General features: G+C 37.7%; 1 protein-coding gene across 5 annotated transcripts in view; it reads right to left on the bottom strand.

Annotated features, from left to right (window-relative positions):
• Positions 1 to 18103: 18103 nt before the first annotated feature.
• The window catches only part of LOC105059292 (serine/arginine-rich splicing factor SR34A), a 33559-nt gene continuing 31023 nt past the window's right edge, over positions 18104 to 20639 (bottom strand). For 4 of the 5 annotated variants that reach the window (XM_010942539.4, XM_073249852.1, XM_010942540.4 and 1 more), the window contains one exon: positions 18104 to 18371. The gene's annotated coding sequence lies outside the window, so the exon portion shown is untranslated. Of the gene's footprint in view, positions 18472 to 20639 lie in introns of all 5 variants that reach the window. The other variant, XM_073249854.1, reaches the window with a different exon arrangement.

A 20639-nucleotide genomic window follows, 5' to 3' on the forward strand; every position in this document is an offset into this window, starting at 1 on the left:
TTTCATAGAACGATTTTGAAAGTCGCCCTTCCAAACGCTGACTCTTAAGACACTTAAACAAAAAAAAAAAAAAACACAGTCCCTCCTTCCTCCCCATAGTCAGCTCACAATCGGTCCCCTCTCCTCCCCCGCGATACTCGGTTCCCCCTCCTTCCCGCACGATCTCTCCCTCTCGGTTCCTCCTCCTTCCCGCATGATCTTTCCTTCTTGGTCCCTTCCTCTTCTTTGTGCGATCCCCGCCGCTCGATGCCCCCTTCCTCTCCGCACGATCTCTCCCTCTCGGTCTCCCCTCCTCCCCGCGCGATCTCTCCCTCATGCTTAAACAATTTTCTAAGTAGGATGATGATAACGGTGATGAAGAAAGTGAAGACAACACCATAACACCAACAGATGCCGTCATAATCTGTGCACGGAACGATGATGAAACGAGTCATCTTGAGGTATTCATTTTTTATGAGCACACGACGTTCTGTCTTTTACAATTGCAATGGTTGTTTAGTAGGTCTTATGAGACCCATAAAGTGATCGTGATTCATCTATTCAATTCTTGATCCTTTTTTTGGTTATATTTTTATATTATCATTGATATTACCCTTTATACTTTTATACTATAGTTGCTTGAACTATTTCATTGATCTTTTATGTGCCAAACAACAATTTTCTTCTATTGTAGTCATGTAGCCAGTTTGTGAAATACCTTCTTAGTTTGCATGGTTTGATCAGGACATGGTGGTTCTTTTGGTTTGATGAGGCTCTAACCAAGGTTTCCCTTAACTTACCAAGTGCAATACATTCTCACCTATCAGACTTAACAAATGTGGGATCTTAATCTCCCATATGATGGTGGAGAGAAAGTTTCGAACAATCTCCTAAGTCAATTTGTTACATTTCTTGACCGGTTCTTGTTTACATGCAAAAATAATAATAAAATTTGAATTCAAGATTTTGTTTCAGAAAAGACAAATTAGGGTCTTTAAAAGTCAAATTCTACAGAATAGATTCCATAAGTTACTGTAAATTTTGAATATTATACATTTTAAAAATTCTTATGTTAATAAGTGGAATCGAGATTATGTGGTCTGATCATGACATGGATGTCTAGAAAAACCAACAGGAGCATAAGGAGGTTGGTTGAAGTTGCTTACAACCCATTTGAGACCCAGATAAACTTTATTGAAAGGTATGAGTCCCAGCCATAGGCTACACACAAGAATACCGAGTCTGGTTCTTGCAAAATCAGACCTGCCACAGTCTTACCCTTATCTGCATAATTCTTACCTGAAAAACTATCATTGAAGGTGTTTATGCAAGATGTCAAATCTCAATTCATATGTGGACCTAATTCAATATAACGTATTGAGTGAATGAGTGATATTTAATTTTTAACCCCAATTATTTGGATATGGTTGTACCCTGAAGGGCACAAGTTTCCCAGAATGGAAGTCAAGTCACCTGATTTATCTGGCTTCCTTTTCCCTGATCCTCTGTAGTGTCTCACCAACAATGCATCTGTCTCTATACCAAGTCACAATTAGCAAAACATAATTCCAGGATCACGTCCTAATTCAGGGAGTCACTATTAATTCATTATATTTGCGATACTTACAAATACAAAAGTATAACATTTCGCTTGAATCTGTAAAAATTTAATATAATCTTCAGTAGTCAAAATTATTCTGTCAGCTACATGGACGGCAACAAAATTGCTTAAGATTTTCTGTTTCATCTTTATCTAATCCTTCTTTAGTCTAGATAAGAAGTCCTGTGTTTTTAGATTCCTCATTTAAGCTAACTCTATATTGGTACGATAGATTTATATTTTTGAGGAATTAGAGGATGGAGATTCGAATATGTATGTTCATCATGATGTCATCCTTCCAGCTTTTCCCCTCTGCACAGCTTGGCTTGATTGTAACCTTAAAAGTGGTGATAAAGGCAGCCTTGTCTTTCACCTGCTTTTTTAAATGTGATCACTCTCGTAGTGGACTGAGCATGGAACTCTAATTAGATAATATCTGATCATATCCTTGGAACCTGATAATAGTTCTGTCCTTGGTCTTGACATTGGTAGGGAATTTTATAGCTGTAGGCTCAATGGAACCTGCTATTGAAATATGGGACCTTGGCCTTGTATGTCTATTATAATCAAAATCTTGTTGTTTGATGTTATTTTTGATAATACTTGGTATTTTTAAATAAATATTTTTGTTTCTGCTTTTTGAAGATGAGGCAACATACATAACTTATAAAATCGATATTCTGCACGTCACGTTTCACAGGTTGATGAGGTGAAACCATTTACGGAATTGGGAGGTGTTTCAAAGAGAAAGAAAGGAGGAAGAAAGGTATGCCATAAGTTACTATTGAAAAGGAATATTTTCATGTCATCGTAATTTGATTAATGGTATTCATCTGCTTCTAAATGTGCTTTCCTGCTATGTATTATTAATGCATGATGATAATTATTCTCCTCCATCTTTTTTTGAGGATTACATATAATCTTGTGGTTTATCCGTGTATTGATTGGCATCAAAGACCTTTATCCCGAGAATAGAAGACGCTTTCCCTAGATCTTTCATGGAGAATTACTTGGACAACCATCTTTTGACTGTGGTCGGCATGGGAATATCATTCCCAATGAGAAGAATATCATCTACGTACAATATGAGAAAAGTGATTGCACACCCACTGACCCTCTTGTATACACAAGATTCCTCTTCATTTTTGATGAAATTAAACAATTTGATTGCTTCATCAAAATGATGGTTCCAACTCCGAGAAACTTGCTTTAATCTATATATGGATCTTTCCAGCTTGCAGACTCTGTGATCACTATCATCGGATGTGAAACCCATAGGCTACTCCATATAGATATCTTCCTCAAGATATCCATTCAGAAAAGCAGTTTTCATATCCATCTGTCAGATTTTATAATCATAGTAGGCTGCAACAGTAAGCAGAGTGCCGATGGATTTCAACATGGATATGGATGAGAAGATTTCTTGATAGTCAATGCCCTCACGCTGACTATAACTTTTAGCCACAAGCCTAGCTTTATAGGTCTCTATCTTACTATTGGCACATATCTTCCTTTTGTATATCCATTTACACCCAATAGATACAATACCGTCAGATGGATCCACTAAGATCCGGACTTGGTTCAAGTACATTGAGTCAATTCTGACTTCATCGCATCTAACCATTTTTCGAAATCAATGTCAGACATCACCTTATCAAAGGTGGTAGGATCATCACTATGATCCTTATCTCCTATAAGGAACATATCCTTAACTTCTTCCGTAAGCATACCCATGTACCTTTCAGGAGATCGAAAGATCTTATTAGATCTACGAGGTGGTAGAGGAATATCAACTACTGGCTCATGGATTACGGATTTCTGAGGATCTATAGCTTTTGACTCTTCAGAGACTTTCTCTTCGAGCTCCACTAACCTTCCACTACTGCCATCTTGAATAAACTATTTTTCTAAGAATATAGCATTTCGACTCACAATCACATTGTGATCTTGTGAAATGTAGTAATATCCCATGGATTCTTTTGGATACCCTATAAAGCGAGCTATAATAGATCTTCCTCCAACTTATCCACCATCTGTCTCTTGACATAGACCGGGCATCCCCAAATCTTAAAATAACCCAGACTCGGCTTCTTATCGAACCATATCTCATACGATGTGGTAGGAACGGACTTTGATGGAATTCTATTCAACAAGTGAATAGCAGCTAACAAAGCATATCCCCAAAGAAATAAGAGTAGATCAGTGAAGCTCATCATGGACCTGACCATATCCAATAGGATCCCATTCTTCCTTTTAGATACCCCATTGAGCTGAGGTGTTCCAGGAGGGATCCATTAAGAGATTATACCATTGTCCTTAAGATAATTCAAAAATTTTCAACTAAGGTATTCACCTTCTCGATCAGATCGAAGAATCTTAACGAATTTGCCTGTCTGTTTTTCTACTCCATGTCTGAATTCTTTAAACTTTTCAAAAATCTCAGACTTATGTTTCATCAGATACACATACCCGTACCTAGATAAATCATCGGTAAAAGTAATGAAGTAGGTATAACCACCTCTGACCTGCACATCAAATGACCCACGCACATCGATGTGTACCAAGACAAGTAGCTCTGTGGCTCTTTCTCTATGTCCTATAAAGGGTAACCTGGCCATTTTTTCTTAAAGGTAGAATTTGCAAGCTGGATATGACTCTGGGTTAAGAGAGCCAAGGATCCCATCCTTTTTCAGTATGTTTATCCTATCCTCTCCAATATGGTCTAGTCTATGGTGCCACAAGTACTTTTGATTAATTTTATCTTTGGATCTCTTTTGGCCTACGGCACTCACTATTTACTCGTTTAGGTAGGTGAGGTGCATGGCATCGGTGGAACCGCAGCACCCACTAGGAATCCTTTATCATGTTAGGATTTTTATTTTTTTTCTCGAAGAGTGGAGGGATCCAAAAAATTAGTGAGAGTCATTGTTTACATCTTAAAGTCTCTATAAGTAAATTAAACATTGAGTATAAAAATCTAACTTGAATCTCTACTCTCGCAGTTAAACAATGTCAGTCTCAAATCCTCTAGCTCGCATCTTTGAAATCAATCATTTGATCGATAATAATTTCAAAGACTGACTCAGAAATCTCAGCATTGTCTTGACCTCAGAAAAGTTAAGCCATATTTTCGATCAGGATCTCGTAGTGCTACCAAACTGTCCTACTGCTGAGTAAAGAGCTGCTTTTGAGAAGTGGACGGATAAAGACAGTCGGGTCAAGTGCTATGTGCTGGTGTTTATGTCAAACGAGTTGCAAAGCCAGTACGAGCATATGCCCACTGCCCGAGCTATGATCACTCACCTACAAGAGTTGTATGGTGAGCAGAACTATATTGCACGCTTCGAAGTGTCTAAGAGACTCTTCAATCTGAAGATGCACGAGGGACAGTCTGTCCATGAGCACTGTATAACAATAATCAAGGACATTGAGGAGCTTAGGAAGCTCGGACTAGACGTGCAAAAGAAATTACAGATGGATCTGATCCTTCAATCCCTTACCAGTTCATATAGTCAATTCATTGTAAATTTTCATATGAACAAACTTGACTGTACTATTTTCGAACTCGGCAACATATTGGTCACTACGGAGGGTACTTTGAAGAGTTTAAGCAGCACTGTTCTCGCTGTGAAGCAGACTTCTTCTTCCAAGAGAAAGTCTACTAAAAAGAAGAAGGTTAAATCCGTGAAGAAGCAGAAAAAAGAGAGCAAGCTGAAGAAAGATGGTCCAAAGGTGGCCGAGGCAAAGGAAAAGTGTTTCCACTGTCATGCTAAAGACCATTGGAGGAGAAACTGTCTAAAATATCTGGAGAGCCTAAAGATCAAAAAAAATGATAAACCTTTCGAAGATATGCTCGTAATTGAATTTAACCTTATGGTTTCTTCTACTTCTAGTTGGGTATTAAACTCTGGCTCGAGTGCTCATATATGTACCTCAATGCAGGATCTGATAGAAAGTAAGAGGTTGAGGGAAGGTGACATGATCTTTCGGATCGACAATAGAGTAAAGATTACTACAGAGGCTGTTGGCACTTATCCTCTTCGATTACCATCTGATGTTACATTAGATTTGAAAGACTGCTATTATATTTCCATAGCTAGTCGGAATTTGATTTTCATATCTGAACTAGCACAGGAAGGTTTTGAAATTAGTTTTAATAAAGACTTTTATTTTATTTATTTACGAAATAAATTAGTTGCACGAGGTCTTTTAATTGATAGTCTTTATTATTTGTATATTGATGCGAATCTAAACCTCTCTACAAATATTAAGTCCATAGGTCTTCCATCATTGTAGATGTGCGGGCGTGCTACCGGCATTGATTGTTCTCGATTGGTTACAGTAGTTCAGTTGCATCGACAACAAGCAACCACTCTATTAGCAAAGAGTTGCTCCAAGATAAGGATGGGGTTGGATCCAATAACTGTTAGGTGAGGGATCCAATGATGGCTTTGCATCTGCTTGTGAACAGTGAGTCGAGCTTAACTAAGAAGTGTGGGCAATAACTGTTAGGTGAGTAGCCTCTTGAAAATATCGCCCACCTCAACTATGTTCCACCTCAACAGCCTCCTCCTCATTAGCTCCAGCCTCTAGATAATCCTATATCTAGCATCACTGCAGACCAGTATGCATCGAACCTCCCGCACAATATCCCAAAACCATGGTAGAAAAGGCAAAACTTCTCCAACAAAAATGGGCTTTGATAGAAGGTAGGGGTGTCAGTGGTGAACAAGATCAGGCAGTGGTTAGAATCAATTCTCGAAAAATGATGGACCAAATGAGCAGGGTGACCCTAAATCTAACTGGCCGTCATAAAGATCCTATTGATCCTCTCCCAAACCCTGGCCTCTTCTTAGCAGTTGTTACACCAAGTGAATCTTGGGCCAACAAAATCAAGCTCCACAAGACCTTTGGTTTGAATAAAATTCTTAAACTTTTTGGACTCCACATCATCCACAAAGTGTCTACCCCATTAGACAATGCAATTGAAATTACCACCCACCATAGATGAAATTTTCTAATCAATCAGGTTCGACACTTCCCACCATAAAGCATGCCCTTGCATACACACCAAGTAAGAGCCAAGTAGATCCATTTACTTCAGTAAAAATAATTATAACTTGCTGAGCATATTGGTATAGCACATCCACAGAAGCTATTTTAGTTTTTCAGATCACAATGATACCCCTAGATAGACCCAGGAACTTCACTGCATAAACCCCCTAACTAGATAGAAACTGCCACCGAACTCGAGCGAAACTAGGCCAAGACAATCTCATCTCCATAAGGACACATACTTCGGGTTGTATTGTTGCATTATTCTCCTGAAAGTAGAGTGGAAGGTTAGTTTCCTTGGCCCTCTCACGTTGCATAGTAGCACCTTCATTGGGAACCTGTTTCGAGAGAAGTGGAGCCCCCTTAGAACCCAATGATGCTCCCACATCAGTAAACTCCTGATTTTCAATAGATTGCAAGGCTCGTTTGATCTGGCCCACAACCTCATCATGGCCCATCCTACACTTAGCCCTGTAGCCTCCTTATTCTGCCCATAAACCTCCCTCCATCTTCTGTGGCCATATTAGATGAGGACGGTCAGCTACCCTCAAGTGACGGGCCTATTTTCGAGCACCACCCCCAAGCGCAACCCCTCGATCTCCTCCCCTCAGTCACCGAAAAAATCTCCACTTCCATGTTCGACCTTGGCAGACCTCCACTCAAGCCATTAGATAACTTCCCAACGCTTCCGATGACACCGTCTCCATCTGGTGTAGAGGGGTTACACCACCCCCTCTGCTGGTGACCCCACTATCTTCGACGTCAGTGTAGTCACAAACCCATGGCCCTCTCAAAGCTCTCCTATCCCACCTTCTTTGGCCCAGTCAGCTAGCCCATCTCAGCTAACTCAGGCAGGCCCGCATTCAATGGTCTAGACAGCAGCCAACTGCAGTGGTCAGGCCGGGCTCCTTGCTTGCTTCAAAGAAGACCTGCCCCCCGTTCGATGTGCAGTGATTGCGTGGGCTTGGGCTTGGGCTTAACTCGTGACCCACCACCATGTTCTCCTAGGTCAGACCCAACTCGGTCAACACTTGGAACCTGGTCCTTGGCTCACCTCTTTCGACTCGGTCCACATTCGAGGCACCCCAAGCCTTCTCTGATAAGCATCGACAAGCAAACTTGATCAGTTTCTACCAACCATCGGAGTTTGATAGTGACCTCGAGGAGCTAGATGGGCATGAGGGAGATGAACTCGGTCATGAGAGAGATGAACTCAGACCCGAGGACTCCAGGTTGGAATCAGTCACCTTCCTCGAGTTCATCGAAACCCTAGATGGGCAAGGTTGTCAAATATGTGGAGTAGCCACCCATAGTCCAAGGCCCAGCGGGACTACTTTTACCTGCAGATCGTCCCCTGCCACCATGTTCTCCCCCAACATAGGGCTCTTAAGAAAGTTTTCAGGTTGTGATCCATAGCTCATATCCTTCTTCTCCTTCAATGTATATTTGCAGTTGCCATCACCATGACCTAGGGCAACATTTGTAGCAAAAGACCGGCAAGTTTTTTTGTAGATGAACGGCTGCCAAAACAACCCCACATGACCCCGAATCGAAACCCCAAGCCTCAAGGGCTCCAACGAATCGATCTCCAGCCGAATTCCTACAAATCCAATTTTTCATTGCCGATCAGTGAAATCATCTAGGGCAACTAGGTTTTTGGCCCCTAAGGCAATCCCCATTAGTGTCTCCATCTGTCAATATTCCATCGGCAGCCCGAGGAGGCGAACCCAAACCACTGCCCTCCACACCATATTGCTTTTAGGGACAAAATCAGGGACCTATGGGTCCACCACAAGAGTTGGCCAGTGACGAACCATGGGCCCCCATTGATGATCCCGCTGTAGTCTCGGAATCTGATGATCCTCGGCCAAAGCAAAAGGTTCTGGATCATATTGATGCTTTCCCCTATCTTTGAATTCCTTCGCAACCCATTCCATCGGTGCCCTTCGGCCAAGATTGCGAGCAAGCACAGAGACATTCTTCCACTAGTTTCAAGATTTCTTCATCATCTCCTCCGAAAACTCGAGTAGCTTGGTGAAAAATCATTGAAGCTGCTCGAACTCCCCTAGCGTGATTTTGGATCGACTATTGCCGCTTTACTGCCTTACCCTTATCTGCCATCGCAGCCCAACACAACACCACACAATAGCCCCACCATCCGTTCGACCGAATGCTAGAGAGCCTAAATGAACTTTCACAAAATACACCCAATCGCTCTCAGGTACCTACTCATCAGACTGTTTAACTGAAAAAAGAAAAACTGAGTTCATAATCGCTTGCCATTGCTTATAAAAGTCAATTTCTAACAAAGATCTTGAAATTAAAAAATTCACACATAATAGAAGGTGCTATAATCAAGTAGAGTAATAGATGTGATTTGATTGAGATATGGCTCTCTAATTCACAAAGTGTCAAAAATAAAGTTTGTCAACAGAGGAAAAAAAAAAGAAAAAGGAAAAAAAAAAAAAAAAAACTGCTCAAAACTCGATAAAGAATTTGTTTGAGACTTTGGTATGGTACGAAATCTTAGGTCCAATGCATCTTTTACAATTATACATTAGCAACCTGATGAGGATAAACATGAGTTCTCCTAGATTTCTACCGATCATCAGTTTTAATACAACAATCCAAAGCTCTAAATTTCACAATTTTTAGCAAATCTTAGTGTGTAAACAAGCTCTCAGCAAACCGAAAATTCATAATTTTTCCTTCTTGTAATTGACTATGATGATTTCTTGAACTGCTTGGCTTCAAAAAAATTGTTGAGGAAGTCCTATGGTAATCCTTGCCATTGGCTTGTAGAAATCAATTTCAAACAAAGATCTGGAAATTAAAAAATTCCCACCCTACAGAAGGTGCTATAATCAAGTAGAGTAATAGATATGATTTGATTGAAATGTGGCTCTCTAATGCACAGAGTCCCAAAAATAAAATTTGTCAATGGGAGAAAAACAAGAAAAAAAAAGGGGGGGGAAAAAACTGCTCGAAACTTGACGAAGAATTTGCTTCTATTAAGAGGAGATTAATCCTTATCTTCCATCCTATACCCATCCTATCTTAATCTAACTCCCACTGGAATCGAACTCTCTCGTCCTTTACCTAAATGGCAGGACGAATACCACCTAGGCAAGCGAATGGAAGTTTAACTGATCATATGGACATAACCATTCTGCATCTTCTTCTCCGCTTTCCTTTTTTTCTTTCTTTTTTCCAAAATAACTAAAATAAATAGTAATGTGCCAATGATAGAGACAATAAGTAACAAAGGTATTGACACCAAGCTATGTTAGAGTAGACCAAGGTTTCCACAAGTTGTTGCAAGAATTGACCTATTAAATGAATCAAATTTCAGGAGTTCTGCAGTACCAAAATCAGAGACGCATGCCATGAAGTCTAAGTCAAACAATGTGTTCTTGCTTGATTTGCCTTGATGTATCACTGAGGAGTTCAGTAATGAAAAATGTAAGATAAGGTATCCGTGACATCTTTTATAGATCTCACCCTCCTTTTCCAATCCAATTACCTTTCCCTTTCATCATTGTTTAAAAGATATTGGTAAGTTCCTCTTTCCATGCATTCATGCACAAAAAGAGAAAACATGCATCAAAATGCGAACAGAACCACATAGCATCACAATGTTGCAATGCTTTTCAGTTAATGTATGTGCCTTGTTGGTTTATCCCTTATCATTGAGTAGTTCTACATTTTTTAATGGGTGGAATTTCTTGACAGCCACATCCCTGCTTCATAGACACTTCCACTTGCTCCAAAGATACAGCGCTCTTGCCATGATTCCAGCTTGAGAACAAGTTGAATTTTTCATTTCAATATCCTGTCACATCAATTTTATGATGACAACAAATAATAACAAGTCTGAGCCTACTCTTATAGTGTCGGAGAGGTCTAAATCTTTATAGAAGCCTCGGGAGGATGGTGTTTTTTTAAAATCTCTGGACACCTATAAGTTTTTGTGACAAATGGGTAGATTCCATATTGTATATATTATAGGAAATGGTGGAGAAGAGTTTCTTTCTATTTGCTTTTGCATTCCTAGCTACTCAAGTTTTCTTGGAAAAAATAAAAAAAAGGAGTTGCTTGCAAATTCCTATTTGATTTTTAAGAGTTTGTAACTCTTAATCCTAGTGCAACTATGCTTTTGCTGCTGAACAATGATTGCATTATGATATGCTTTATCTTGAAATCTTTAGGCGTGCATCTGGCTCGCAAAGGCCATCTGCTTCTTCCAACAAGTTGCAGCTGAGCACATAAAAGCAACTCAAACACAATAGCACATGACCAACTGTTAGAGATATGATGACAATCCTTGGACTCTCCGACTGTTTCTAATGTTAATTGGTCCACCATCAGAAGCAGGCAAATATTAACAAAGGCCATTAACCATTAGATCTAAATTGAGGAATCCTTATCACTGTTAGTTAAAATCCGATGCCCTTATGCCCATCTGACACCCAACATTTAACAAGGTTCTAGTTCTTTTTTTAAAAAGAAAAAAAAGAACTGTACTTTTTCGATGCTAGCCTATGTATGCACTAAATGTATTAAATGAGTGTCAATGATAGCCAACATGTGCAAATAGCTTAGCACTTCAAACTCAAGGATGGATACTAAGGAACAGTGGGTGTGGAATATTGAACAGTCAATCCAGTGAATAACAACTTCAATCAAGCAACCCAGATCAAAAATGATATAAGTTCAGCATATGGCTGAAACATCTGTCATACCTCGAGCATTATCGACTTACCAATAAGCTAATCAAGCTTACCAATTCAGAGCTAATGATGAAGATGTCTCTAGCAAAGTCAGAATCGAAGAAGTTTTTGATAGACAACTGAATCCAGAAGCCTTCATTGCTTGGCTTTTTTTTTTTTTTTTGGGGGGTAAGACTTCATTGATTGGCTTTTGATCCCTATTGAGGATAACTTTTATTGGTATAATGTAGTTGTACATATATGTGTGGAGTTTGTCAAAAACAAACTGAATGGTCAAGCTCATATAAGGTGGAAAAATTTACAAGGCCACACCAACACTTAACATAAAACCTATTACCACCGGGGAAATAATGAGTGAAATTGAAAGAGAAATATTTGTCACATACTGATCAAAATCAAGTTTATAAGAAACTCCTTCAACTAAGACACTATGGCTCACCACCAGCATTATAAGGCTATACGGTAAGAGAGGACTACCTCCATTTGGATCATCCATAGGCTAACTTTCCAAACCGACAGAAATACCATGACCAATCAACTTATCTTAAGTTGACTGGCAGTTTGTGTTCATGCATATTTGCATGTGTTGCCAAACATATCTAAAGGGCATGGTCTCAAGGATGAATCGTAACTGCTGCAAAGAAGATGAACCGAAGGAAGAAGAAGTGTGAGAGATAAAAATCAGAAGCTAAAGAGGAAATCCATATCGACATAATCCTTCTCTTATAATTAATGCAATGAGTACAAGGGAACCCCTTAGCCCACATGAGATTAAGATAGAAAAGAAAAAGCAAAATAGAATAGAACTAGAAGCTAAATTATGTCAAACTATTAATAGAAGCAGTGAATTATATAACTAGAAGGCTAAACAAGAAGAGAAACAAAGATGTGGGATAATTTGAATGCCTTGCACCTTGTTTACTAGTAAATCATCGGTACTACTAGTCTTCGTAGGATTTCAGTTAAATAATTCTAGCCTCACACTATATCTCCTCTCAAACAGCTACATCGCATAATGGATGCTTAAACAATGAGTTTGCACTATAGAAAGAACTGCAACCTCTTGGAAGGAACTTCATTTATTCTATAGTAAAAAATTAGGAGAAGAGAAATTCTTTGTGCACCGCATGCGGTGTAGAAAATATCACCACTGCCCAATATGCATTTAACGTGAGAGTTTAAACATTTTGTATAACCAAAATATTTTTTTTTAATTATAACATCCCTTCTTAAAAATTATGACATCTCTTCACAAAAATTGTGACACCCCTATAGAAAATACGAAACTGAAGCGAGGTGTCATAATTTTTATGAAGAGGTATCACAATTTTTAAGAAAGAATGTCATAATACTGTACGAGGAAAAAAGATAATGAATATATACAGAAACAGTATTATGATATTCTTTCTTAAAAATTATGACATCCCTTCACAAAAATTATGACACCCTTCTTCAGTTTAGCATTTTCTGCAGGGGATGTCATAATTTTTGTGAAGGGACATCATAATTTTTAAGAAAGAGTATCATAATTTTTAAGAAGGATATTTTTGTCATACAAAATTTTTAAATGAAAAAGCCGACCTACTGGTATTAAATACGCATTAAAAAGCAGTGGCTACATGACCAATCAAACAAGATGGTGCACTCTACATTGGATTTTCTACACTGTTGCGGTGCACAAAGAATTTCTAACTAGGAGAATACATGAGTATTTATATTGGAGGGCTCCTAAAGCCCATAAAGTTTCTTAATTCCTAAAATACAACTAAGCTTAAAAAATATGATTGTAACAAAAATTACTTTTCTAGGTTCAAAAGGATTTTTAACTTGACTAACAAGTGTTTCTAGAAGAAGAAATAAGAAAATTTAGCCAAAAATATCCAAAAAAAAAAAAAGAAAAAGGTTCAAGATATGGTATGATGGCTGATCCTTCTCATTCTCCAGTGGCCATGCCCATGCAATGGCTGACTTCTTGTTTTTCTCCAATGCCCACCAGCCCATGTTCTTCTCTAAATATCCATGCCCATGCCCTTGCTCATGACTTTCCAACTCTTCATTGCTCAAATATATTTAAATGACAACACACACCTTATATGGAGGGGGGAACAGTCCATTAAAGAAAGAGTCCACCGGGGGAAGAGATGGGACGAGATTGTAAGATCGAAAAGCAGCAAGAGGGCGCTGGGATGGACCATTGATGTCCTTATCATCCTCCACCCCATGGGTGACAAGGCCAAACACTGTCTGGTCCTAATTTAGTTCCTTTCTGATTTCTCAGACGAAATTGAGGCCATCAAAGGTGACGAAGAACTATGATCTGGAAGTCGACATCAAGGCCCTTAACTCTGACTCCACCGACATTCAAGCCGTCATCGCAACCCATGATCATGCCCGATCTCATCACCCTTAATGTCGCTATCCTCGACATCATCATCCTCGACTTCAGCTTAGATTGCTTTATCACTAGCAGTACCGACATCAACTACATCAACCATACCACCAACATCCGCTACGCCATCATCATAACCAAATCAGACCATCTTCAGATCAACTAAATGCCAATCAAATTTGGCCATCTTCAAATCGACCATATACTGATCAAATCTAATCATCTTCAAATCAACCAGATGCCGATCAGATCCAAATCATTCTCCAGATCAATCAGTGCCGATTAGATCGATCATCTCTAAATCGTCTAGACACTGACTAGATCCGATCATCTCTAGCTTGACTGGATGCCGACGAAATCTGATCGAAGTTGACTATTTCTAGATTAATGATACGTTGACCAAATTCAATCCAAGCCGACCATCTCCAGCTCAATCAAACATAGGATAATACCATTGATCGTCTAGTATTTTCTTTACTATTATTTTAAAGTACAATCTGATTTAGACATCGGAGAATCCGATTAAAATCAATCCAATAAACTTTTTTATTTTTTTTTATGTAGATCCACAATTTTAATGCAAATCATATTCCACGACCATGGATCGAATAGTACCATCCAAATGTCTCTAGCCATGCTAGATTACGGCAACAACAGCTCCGAATCGGTATTGTCATATAATGATATTTCTGGAAATATCTAAAACTTTGTCAAACAATGATGGATGTTCAATAAATCAGCCATATCTTCCTTATTTCAACCTCCATTTGGGTGATTTAAGATATGGATAGCTAATTCAACACCAGATGTGTCGGAAGTAGCGTAATGCGAAAATTCTATACAAATACTAGTAAAGATTTCTTTTGAACCGATGTGGATAAGAATGCCTCCAGGAAAAGTCGAACTTGTTAGGAAACCTACAGAGTCAAGTGTTATCTTATTTCCATCTAGTGCTGGAACTCTAACAATCATTCGAATTATGTTCTATCTCACTGGTTAATCGTAGAAAGTGATGACTTTCATGATTGTTCAAATATAATTTTTGGTTTAGCCATATGATTTTATTTTTTTTTCGAGTTTTGGTGGTCTATTTGTCTGAGGTATTACCCTTTTGCGATCTCTTTCTAGATTCTTGTGTTCTTTCTCTATAATTTCATTACTAATTCCGAGATTAGATGATCAACTCAACTAGAAGCTATTATCTCTATAATAGCTTTTCCCGTTAAAGTAAATTTACTTATGCAAGTAATGGTTAAAGAATAAATATATGTAAAACACATAAACAGAAACTTGCAGACCTTTAAAGAGCTTAGGTTTTCGTGCGAACAGCAGCCACTAAAACTTTTCATTGTAATTTGTGATTTATTATATCATGATACAATCTCCGATGTTTGCTCTGAAATTTTGATGTCACTATAAAGTCATTACAATGTCAATGATGCAAAATCAACATACATTGCAATTTTTTTCTTTTTTATAGCAGACTTTAATATAAAATAATAAATGAAGTATGCTAATAAAGAATGAAAGTTCACCATGCCAATGCCAGCAATCACTGAAACAAAATTTCAGCAAGAAAAAAATTAAATAAATAAAACTTCTAGTTTGAAATATGCCCAGAGATAAGGAAATTCCTGGACAGAATACCCTGAAAACTAAGGGCGAGTATAGTAATGCTTCTGTTTGCCGTTTCGTTTCTCGAAAACCCAGAAGGAAAAATAAACAACACCCAACAACATGTATAATGAAATCCTTTTGGGTTTTGAAATTGTCTGTAACATCTCTAGATCTTTTGGAAGCATGAATTTGTTGCTTTCAAAAACAAAGGGGGTGAGAATAGAAGCAAGGATGCACATGTTGGCTACTGTGATGGCCATGGCAGCACCGACCACAGCCACCTCAAATCCTGAAGACCATTCTTATGGCCCAGATCACCACCGCGTGGTTAAATCATCCTTTGCCGAAAGGCCCATTCATTGCCGCAGCGAGATCACCGGCATCAAGAATGAAAGCAAGCCCCAAAGCTCACCATCGCCAGCCCGGCCATCCACCAGAGGATGATGCCAACGAGATGGAGGAGACATCAGCATAACCAATGTCTCAAGACCAGCCATATACAACCAGACCAACAAACCGTAGGAGCAGAAATGAATCTGGACAAAAGTAATTCTTTGTGCACCGCATGTGGTGAAAAAAAAAATACACTGCTTCATAATATTGCACCATAAAATATAATTAATAAAAAAATAAATATTTAATATATCTCTTATTTTTTTTATTTTTTTTTTATCAAAATGTCATTTTCTATTGAATGCGATAACATCCCAGATAATGTTACGGGTCCTATTATTTTTTCGTAAAATGCAATAACACGTTATAATAATATTAATTTTTATAACACTTTAATAATTATTTATAAGATGCAATAGGATGTCATAATTAATTTTTATAATATCTCAAAAATTATTTATATAATATAATAGAATATCATAATATTATTAAGATGTTCTGTTAATTTTTATGATATTCTGATAATTATTTGTAGAATACAATAAAATATTATAATATTATTATATGATATCCTGTTAATTTTTATGATATCCTGATAGTTATTTATAGAATACAACTGAATGTCATAATATTATTACGACGTCTTATTGATTTTTTTAACATTCCAATAATTATTTACATCATACAACAGAATATCATAATATTATTATGATATCCTATTACTTTTTATAATATCTCAATAATTATTTATAAGATGTAACAAAATATCATAATATTATTATGACATTCTATTAATTTTTATAATATTTCAATAATTATTTATAAAATATAATAAGATATTATAATATTATGATAAAATATTGTTATGACATTATTTATAGGATGGAATAGGATGTCATGAGATGCAACAAAATATCATAATATTATTATGATATCTCAAAAATTATTTATAAAATACAACATGATGTTAAAAAATACAACAAAATATCATAATATTATTATTATGACATCGTGTTAGTTTTTATAACATTCCGATAATTATTTATAGAATGCATCAAAATACCATAAGATATCATAGAATGCAACAGAATATCATAGAAACAAAATTAAATTAAAAAATATATATTTTTTATCTAATAAAATTAAAAAAAAAATATTGAACTACATTATATATCTACTCCTTTATTAATTACGCTGCATAACCCAATCCGATGAAGCGGTATATTTTTTTTTCACTAAAGGAGATGTGCAAAAAATTTCTCTCCTAGATAAAGCCTCAAGTTTCTGCAACCTCAAAATTTAGAGCAAGCCAAACCACAATATTTGGTCAAATGATGACGAATATGGAGGGGAATATAGCAACATTCTGCCCACCTAGCATGAAATGTGCAAGACATGCAAATAGTGAAATATAAGCAGGAAATGTTAATTAAAGAGCTATCCTAAAGGCCACGTTTATTTTCACCATGCCATAAATGTAGATCGACTACTACAAATCCTAGCTCCAAAGTCCCAAAGCCGAATTAATCTATCTAAATTTTACACCACCCGGTTATCTTATATCCAGTGAGTATTTATAAAAAAAAAAAAAAACAAGAATCTTACAAGGGATTTATAAGTAAAAGGAGAGATTTTCGCATGTACGGCACCTGTTGACAACCCAAGTCAAGCAACTACTTTAACACCCATCAGTTTCTCATTGCAGAAGTCATCATATCATACCAATTGAAGAATGCATGGTCCAGATGACCACCCAAGATACAATTAAATCAACAATAAGCACGATCTAAATATAACTCATAGCTTACCCATCCCACACCTTCATCAACCAGTTAGGAAAAGGACTGATTTGCAAAACATCACCAGCAAATGTTTGCAGGAGCATGGTTTCCTCTGCGGTCCATGGTTTGCACCAATGCCAGGCATCAAGAGATGCATGACCATGAAAAAAAGCACCCTTACATATCATGTTGTTTGATGGCCATCCATCCCCTGATGCCAGCTATCAAGCAGTGCATAGGACTCTGCAGTGCCACGCAGCACACTGCAGAGGAACCTGAGTCTGTCTTAAGACTTGGTGGCAATTCAGATCTTGGGTCCCTAGGTGGCACAACCATCGGGCTTGATGGCCATGCTCTAAAGATGGCTGCCATATTTTGCACTCCATATTATACTCATTAATGATTTTTGGTACTCATGTTAGTAGAGCTACTTCCATATAATTAGCTAAACCCAAGTTAATCAATACCCTTGGGTTTCATCAAGTCAAATGAAGACGCATGACTGCCTGACAGAGCTCAGGTTATAGTTGAATAGACCATTCCATCCTGAACAGTAATCTGACTAGTAAAAACATACTAACCGATCAATCATCCCATAATACAGTTCTTAACACTTCAGATTACTAGCTCATTTGGATATTCTAATCACTTAGTTGCAGACATTCACAGCATATTAGTTAAAAGGAAAACAACTGTGATAACCTAATATTCAAGTTCACAGTTATTGAAAGCTAAATTCAATGCTGCGAAAGACAGTCTAGAAAGTAGATCCATTTCAACACTGATAATCTGAAAACAGCAAGTGCCACCACCATACAATATGATGCCTGCCATGAAGCAATAACAACAATCAGTAACTTTTAAGTAGAATAAACAAAACATGAATCCCAAGAACTGCAAACTGCCTGATTGCACCTCAACAATTTCCTGCAAAAAACCAGGAAAACCACAAACCACGAGATCTTTTGTGGTGTTAACCAGTTTGACCAGATCTAGGGCACTTAAATATTAGAATTTGCAAAAACAGTAAAAGCTTCTATGGAAAGAAAAAGGTATGAACTGATTGATTTGAGAAATATATGTCCATCGGTAGAAGACTAGAGCAAAGAGAATCTCTTGAAACTGTCCTACCGAATGTTAATTCAATCTATCGAATATCAATTGCTTTCTCCAACCAAAATTACTTACTAGTTATTGCCTTCAAATTAATGTGGTGCATTACCAAATAGAGGATGATGCACACCTGTCATATATCACGCTTCCAACGTGGACTTGCAAAGAGCATCAAGAGGATTCCTAGGCATTTCACATACGATTGACCCATCTCGGCACATTCCAATTAGGAGATGCACAATCCATCATACGAGCAGATGTTTGAAGAAAGAAAATTAGTCATTCGAGTCTTAACATCAAATTGCAGAGAGATGATCTCGGATAAGGTTAGCAATCCAATAGAGGAGTGCCATGGTAACATTTGATATTAATTTATCTTTGTTAGGCTTGAATCTGGAAACCAATTCCCCTGTAACTCAGATGAATGCAAAACATGTGCTCATAGGGTGTCAAATGTGAATGATTGCTGCAATGCCAAGATTCCAAACACCTTGCAAAATTGTTTCCATGTAATCCTGTACAGGCAAAGGGTTCAAGGCTCCAAAGCATTGGTTTCTTTTTGCATTTTAGCAGGCCAAACAAGTCCAAATTTTGGCAGCTTCAGCGGTTTCAGATCCAATTATGGTATTTACAGCCAAAAAATTGTATACATACAATTGTCCAAAGTTGGGGGGAAATAGAAATACATAACTAAAACAAATTATAAAAATAAGTTGCTGCCTATAATAGATAATTGCTTCAAAAAGTATGTATTGAATGTGTTTCCTGTATCAGTGCAATTGCTTCTGCACATTACTTTTCGTTGACTAGGGCGCGTTTGCATGTCCTGTGCATCTATCTGGCATGTAATAATGTGTGAATGTGTGATTTTGTGAGGGTGTGGCTGAAATTACTTGGATGTTTCTGTGCTTGGTGCATCTGTGTGCATTTTTTATTTTAATTTTATAATCAAAATATGTTCACATGATAGGTTCATTATTTTCTTGTTCTTTACTTTTTGCTTTTCCTCTCATTTGGTGCCTTACTTCCCTAAGTCATGCACCTCACTTTGCACCTTGAGCCTAGGCTACGAGAGAACTTAGCATCTCAGTGCAGTTTGAACCTTAGTAACTTCAATAGATAGTAAACAAGCTCTAAGAAACAACTAATTTGACATCTACAAAAGTCCAAAAAACATTGTTATACAAGAATCACATATTTTGAGCATTCATGCAGACCAACTTGAAAGAACCAATTGTTCAGTAACACACTGTTTATCACTTAATCTTTGGGATCTTACTTTGCTCCCGTGCCAACCTTATTGCTAATCAAGAAAAGCCACCTCTACTTTCAGTTGCCCTTCACCAATAACAAAAACCAAGTTGCACATCACAGGTGTAGCCTCAAATTTTCCTTTCCCTTATAGTGTCCATAATTTCTGCCAGATACTCCAATTATAATCTATTTTAGGCCCCCACACCTAAAGCGAAAAAAAGGACAGAAAATTACATTGAGGCCTACAACCTGGCCAGGTCCAGACAGGGTAAAGCATGACCCCAACACAATCCAGTTTTCTTTCATGTCAATAACTTGGGCCAGGCAGAGCCAAGCATGACCCAATCCCAAAATCAATGCATTCAAGACTGGTTAGATCAGAGAGGTTCAAGAAGTACCTAATCCATTATATGGTAGAAGGAAAAGTAATACTGACACATGTACCATGTGAAGAGTGCAATAAGAGGGTGTCGATACAGGTCGTTACTACTGATGCCACCCATAAGGACATGGTCAAAGTGCAATTAAGCCTTCAGCCTACAAATAATACCCAACAAACCTTAAACAGCAGCACTCGGTTGGGTGATGGAGGGGTTAGGGATTTCAAAGTCATGAGTTTTGAGCTAGAATTGGATCGGGCAGAATTACATTGGATACGGTTATTTAAGGTTTGACCTGTTTAGACTGAGTTAATACATGGCTAGGGTCAACTAGGAAAAATAAAAACC

The sequence above is a fragment of the Elaeis guineensis genome, chromosome 16 (genome assembly GCF_000442705.2).
Source record: "Elaeis guineensis isolate ETL-2024a chromosome 16, EG11, whole genome shotgun sequence".
In the NCBI taxonomy this organism is placed as follows: domain Eukaryota; kingdom Viridiplantae; phylum Streptophyta; class Magnoliopsida; order Arecales; family Arecaceae; genus Elaeis; species Elaeis guineensis.